The sequence below is a fragment of the Triticum dicoccoides genome, chromosome 4B, assembly GCF_002162155.2.
Source record: "Triticum dicoccoides isolate Atlit2015 ecotype Zavitan chromosome 4B, WEW_v2.0, whole genome shotgun sequence".
Lineage (NCBI taxonomy): Eukaryota > Viridiplantae > Streptophyta > Magnoliopsida > Poales > Poaceae > Triticum > Triticum dicoccoides.
In genome coordinates this window covers 481113996-481120554 of record NC_041387.1, presented here as the reverse complement: position 1 = coordinate 481120554, position 6559 = coordinate 481113996, and positions in this window count along the sequence as shown.

The window sequence follows — 6559 nt, the reverse complement described above, 5'->3', positions numbered from 1 at the left end:
GATCACGTGTTACTAATCAGTAGTACCTTATAAGTTGATGGATACAAGCCTAGTTCAGTTCTACTACCACATTATGTTGCCAGAATGGTTTCAGAACTTTGATATGATGATGATGAGTGTGTACGAAATCCTTTGTCAAATGTCTCAAATCCTTTTTGAGCATTTACAGCTGTCATGCTGCCGAAATTTTGCTAGAAATTCTAATGCCTTTGCATTATGATTGTGCTTTCAGATGGCCACTCGCGACCTCAATCAAGTGGTTCGCCTGACTCGATGCCTAGATGTACCCGGCCATACTGCTAAGTTGGTCAGGGTAATGACTGAGGCTGGATACCGCTGGTATCCCGAGTACACGGTCGAAGAGCAATTCCGAGATTTTAATCAAAGCCAGTATCTCTGCACTGTCAGGATATTTCCATCTTATCCTGGATCCACCGAGCCTCTTCACTGCTCTTATGGACTCGGGGTTACACATTGAGATGGCTGTGCAGGACGCCGCCTACTCTATGATGACCATTATGCGAGTCAGATCTGGGTTATTTCGGGACTCTGATTTCCGGTATATGCCAGGATCACTTCCGGGAGCACAAGGGTATCTCCAGGCTATCTATGCTGACCCCACTCAGGAGGATTCACGGACTCGCACCACTGCTTAGATGCTCGAGGATAAGGACCGTGAAAATCGGGCCTTAAGGCTAGAGCTCTTCAACACCCGTGCTGACCACTGGGCCACTTTGACTCGGTTCGCACCGGCGGTGCAAGCTGGATATTCAGACATGCGCGATCTCTATCCTGTGAGATCTGCTCTGCCAGACGTGATGGTTTGGCGTGATGTAGGAGGCATCACCCCACCTCGCGGTCCCCGCAGGCCACCGTTTGTTGGTCCAAGGCCTCATCCTAGCCCCTATGGTCCACAAGCTTCGCGAGATCGTCTGTTTCCGGATGATCATGTTGAGCTTCCACGCTATGGAGGTGACTTCTACGAGGACTACTACGGATCGGTCTGAGTTAGTGGTAGTATCACTAGTTCGCACTAGCTATGTCGTCTATCGTCCCGCGTGACTCGTGGGATATGACCTAGTTTGTACTCCTTCCGGAGGTGTAGAAAAATAATGTATAGGAGCTTGGAATGTCTCCGATGAGATGTAATCCTCTTTTCACCGTAATAGTACTTTGTTTGGTCTTGTACTAAACCCTGTATGGTGTGTATGACGATGGAATAAAAGAAGCAGTTTCTGTATCTACCATGTCATACGGATGATCATCTTGCATTCCGAGTTATTTCTTACATTATGAATCCTATGTCGGAATTTTACCATCCTGACTAAATCATTGTCTTGTTTACCTAGGATGGTCAACACGCGCGCTAATCCTGCTTCTCAAGAGCAGGCCGAAGGCAGTGAAGCCAGGGATGTAAATCTGCCTCATCCTCCTTCACTAGCCGAGGTGATGATGGAAGCTGAGAGAAACAAGCGGGAGACAAACCGTTTGTTGGAGCGTATTGAACAGAATACATCACACCATCAGAGGGCTAACGTGGTGTCACTCAGTGATTTTATCAAATTGCATCCACCCACGTTCCACCACTCCGTCGAGCCTCTCGACGCTGATGACTGGCTTCGCAGTATCTCTCACAAACTGCGTTCCGCGCTGGTAGCAGAGGCTGACAAGGTCACCTTTGCTGCATATCATCTTGAAGGCCCCGCCAGTCTATGGTGGGAGAATTATGGAGCTATGCGCCCAGCGGGCCATGTCACAACTTGGGCTGAGTTCAGCGAGGCTTTCCGTGAACATCACATTCCGGAGGGTCTCATGGACCGTAAACGTGAAGAATTTTGCAGTTTCACCCAAGGCCGACTTTCTGTGGATGCCTATAGCAGGGAGTTTGGTAATCTCGCCCGATATGCAACTGAGGAAGTGTCTACTGACGCCAAGAAGCAAGCAAGGTTTCGTAAGGGCCTTAGTCCTGAGCTTCGCCGCGACCTCCGTCTGCATGAGTGCACATCTTTTTCGAAACTTGTCAACAAAGCCATCAGTGCTGAAACTGGTCAGACTGACTATGACGCAACACGCAAGCATGGACGTGACACGGGTTCCTCATCCGGTGCTGGTCCTCAGAAGCGCCGCGTGTGGGTACCCAACACCGCCCTGCCACCCAGGTTCACATCGAGGCCATCTTTCCAGGCGCCTCGCCCCGTTCAACAGTCTGCTCCAGCCAAGCCCTATGGGGGTCCAACTAACGATGCTCCTCCACGTACCAGTTCCGTGACTTGTTTCAAGTGTGGGGAATCTGGTCACTATATGCGTGAATGCCCCCAGACCAACCCCAATCAATCTGCTAAAGCTGTTGGCCGTGGCAAGCCGACAGGAAAAGTATTCCACGCCAAGCCGGTCACCGCTTCACGTGGCCATGTCAACTGTGTCTCTGCCGAAGAAGCTCAAGAGGATCCCAACGTCGTTCTCGGTACGCTTCTTGTTAATTGCCACCCGGCATCTGTTCTTTTCGATACAGGAGCCTCTCATTCTTTTATATCCGAAAGTTATGCTCGTCTGCATAACGTTGCATTCTATGACATGCCATCCACTATGGAAATCTCTACCCCTGGTTCTAGATGGCAGACCTCTAGGGTAAGCTATGGAAACGAAATCCAAGTCGACAGACTTGTTTTCCTCGCGTCTTTGATAGCCCTTAAATCTTCAGATATTAATATCATTCTGGGTATGGACTGGATGTCGGCCCATCATGCCCAAATCGATTGCTTCTCTAGGACTGTTCAACTCACCCATCCTTCGGGAAAGATAGTTAATGTCTTGACCCGAATAGCCAAGCGACAATTATATTCTCTTAACGCCAGCCCTTTGCCAGACCTTGAGGACGTTCCGGTAGTCCGTGACTTCCCGGATGTCTTTCCAGAGGAATTGCCAGGTGTTCCACCTGACAGGGATGTTGAGTTTGTAATAGACCTCATTCCAGGAACCGTTCCGATTGCTAGAAGACCTTATAAGATGGCACCCCTAGAACTAGCCGAGCTTAAGAAACAACTCGATGAGTCCTTGAAAAAGGGTTTCATCCGACCTAGTTCATCTCCGTGGGCTTGCCCCGTCCTATTCGTCAAGAAGAAGGATGGTACGGACCGGATGGTTGTAGATTACCGACCTGTCAACTTGGTCACAATCAAGAACAAATACCCGCTTCCCAGGATCAACGACCTGTATGATCAGCTCGCTGGATCCTCAGTCTTCTCCAAGATGGATTTGAGGTTGGGCTACCATCAAATCAAAATCAGAAACGGGGACATTCCTAAAACGGCCTTTGTTACTCGTTACGGCCAATACGAGTACACCGTCATGTCCTTCGGTTTAACCAACGCTCCAGCCACCTTTTCTCGGTTAATGAACTCAATCTTCATGGAGTATTTGGATAAATTCGTCGTGGTTTACCTCGATGATATACTCATCTACTCCAAGAACGAGGAAGAACATGCCGAACATCTAAGGCTAGTGTTGCAGAAACTTTGAGAGCATCGCCTTTATGCCAAATTTTCTAAATGTGAATTCTGGTTGCCAGAAGTGACCTATCTGGGTCATGTAATATCTGGTAAAGGTATTTCTGTTAACCCTGAGCGAGTTCAAGCCGTCCTTAACTGGACTCCACCTGAATCGGTCAAGCAAGTTCGGAGTTTTCTGGGCTTAGCGAGCTATTGTCGTCGCTTTGTCGAGAACTTCTCCAAAGTTGCCAAACCTCTAACCGAACTCCTCAAGAAAGATAAGAAGTTCGAATGGACTCCACAATGTGAGCACAGCTTTCAGGAACTGAAAAGACGCCTGACTTCTGCTCCCGTGCTGGTACCGCCAGACTTCTCCAAGGACTTTGTTATCTACTGCGACGCCTCGCGACAAGGACTAGGTTGCATTCTCATGCAAGATCGACACGTAATTGCCTACGCTTCACGGCAATTGCACCCACATGAGGAGAATTATCCTACTCATGATCTAGAGCTTGCAGCCGTAGTCTATGCACTTAAGACCTGGCAACATTACCTCCTCGGTAATCGTTGCGAAATATTCACTGATCACCAAAGTCTGAAGTATATTTTCACCCAACCGGATTTGAATCTCAGGCAGAGACGTTGGGTTGAATTGATCACCGACTTCGACTTAGGAATAACCTACACCCCAGGGAAAGCCAACGTCATGGCTGATGCGCTAAGTCGTAAATCTTATTGTAACAACCTGATGTTACAACAAAGTCAACCGCTTCTCCATGAGGAATTTCGGAAGCTTAACCTTCATATTGTTCCTCAAGGTTTTCTCTCCACCTTGGTGGCAAAACCTACCCTTACGGATCAAATTATCAAAGCACAGAAGGTAGATCCGGGAATCTCCCGCATCAAGAGGAACATTCAGAAAGGAATTGCGAATTGTTTCTCCATTAATGATCAAGGAGTCGTATACTTCGGGAATCGACTAGTAGTTCCCAAAGTGCGCAACCTAAGGCGATTAATCCTTAAGGAAGCTCATGAATCTCCTCTCACTATTCATCCCGGTAGTACTAAGATGTATCAGGACCTACGCCAGAGGTTCTGGTGGACTAGGATGAAGAGAGAAATTGCTCAGTATATCGCTAACTGCGACGTCTGTCGTCGTGTAAAAGCAGAGCACCAACGGCCTGCTGGCACCCTTCAACCCCTAGCTATTCCTGAATGGAAATGGGATAAAATTGGTATGGATTTCATTACCGGTTTTCCCAGGACCAAGAGAGGGAATAATGCTATTTTCGTCGTGGTCGATCGTCTTTCCAAAGTAGCCCATTTCCTACCTGTTCGAGAGAGTATAACCGCTAGTCAGCTGGCAGACTTATACATCTCCCGAATAGTGTCCCTTCATGGTGTCCCTTTGGAAATTAACTCGGATCGAGGAAGTCTTTTCACCTCTCGATTTTGGGAAAGTTTCCAAAATGCTATGGGAACCCGTCTTTCCTTTAGCACCGCTTTCCACCCTCAGTCGAGTGGTCAAGTGGAACGCGTCAACCAAATTCTAGAAGACATGCTTCGAGCCTCTGTTATCTCATTCGGAATGGACTGGGAGAAGTGCCTTCCGTTTGCCGAATTCGCTTACAACAACAGCTATCAATCCAGCTTGGGTAAAGCCCCTTTTGAAGTTCTCTATGGACGACGATGTCGAACACCCCTTAACTGGTCAGAGACCGGGGAAAGACAATTCTTTGGCCCGGATATGATTCAGGAAGTAGAAGAACAAGTTCGTATCGTTCGTGAAAAGTTGAAAACAGCCCAATCCCGTCAAAAGAGTCAATATGACCGAAAACATAAGGCTATGACTTTCGAGGTTGACGAGAAGGCTTATCTTCGGGTCACCCCTCTGAAGGGAACCCATCGTTTCGGTATCAAAGGCAAATTGGCTCCTCGTTACATTGGACCTTTTCGCATTCTTGCCAAACGAGGAGAAGTTGCCTACCAGTTGGAACTACCTCCGCACCTCTCCAGAGTTCACGATGTCTTCCACGTTTCCCAACTCAGGCGTTGCTTCTCGGATCCTATCCGTGAAGTGGACCACGAAACGCTTGATCTCCAAGATGATCTTACATATCGAGAGTACCCCATTCGTATCCTCGATCAGGCCGAGCGTACCACTCGACGCCAGAACATCAAGTTCCTCAAAGTACAATGGTCGCACCATTCTGAGGATGAAGCAACTTGGGAAAGGGAGGATCGTCTTCGACTCGAGTACCCCGCCTTCTTCCCGGAGGAACCCAAATCTCGGGACGAGATTCTTTTGAGTGGGGGTGAGTTGTCACAACCTAGCTAGTCATGCATTAGAGTGTTGCATCATGTTTACTCTTTCATCAGAAACTTGAAATGGAGATGACAGAACCCCCAGTCCCCTCTGAAACCAACTAGGGTTACTAAAATAATTTTTCAATGAACCTGAAATGCCCTTCTAAAATGCCCATCATTTTTGTCTTGGTTCAGAACCTCTGCCAAAAATGGTGCACATTTTCCTAGGCCATCCTAGGGTTTTTGAATTAAATCATAAATATTTGAATTTGGGCATTTAAAATAATATAAAATATTTAAATGCTCAAATATCTCCAAACTAAAATGTTTCATGTTGGAAATAATCCAACTATGGGCCAGGAATAGTTTGGTGATTTTTGAACTTGCCTAGGTATTTTATTTAATTCAACAAAGTTGCAGATATATTAAATAAAACAGAAAACAGAAGAAAATGAAAAAAAAAATTACCTGGCACCTGCCCCGGCCCACCTGCCGGCCCAGCCCAGCACCGCTCCAGCGAGCTGCTTGCCGGCCAGGCAGGCAGGCAGGTGCCCGACGGCGACCGCGGTGTGCGCCACGCACCTGCTCGCCGCCTCGCCGCTTCCCTCGCCAGGTGACGTCGAGGATCGGCCTCTCTCTCTCCCCCGAACCCCCCCAGACACCCCCTCTCCTCTCCAGCTCCTCCCCCTCGCACGCCCCAGCCATGGCCGACGCCATCGCCGCCACCCCCTCGCCGTAGCCACGCCCTCCGACCACCCCACGCC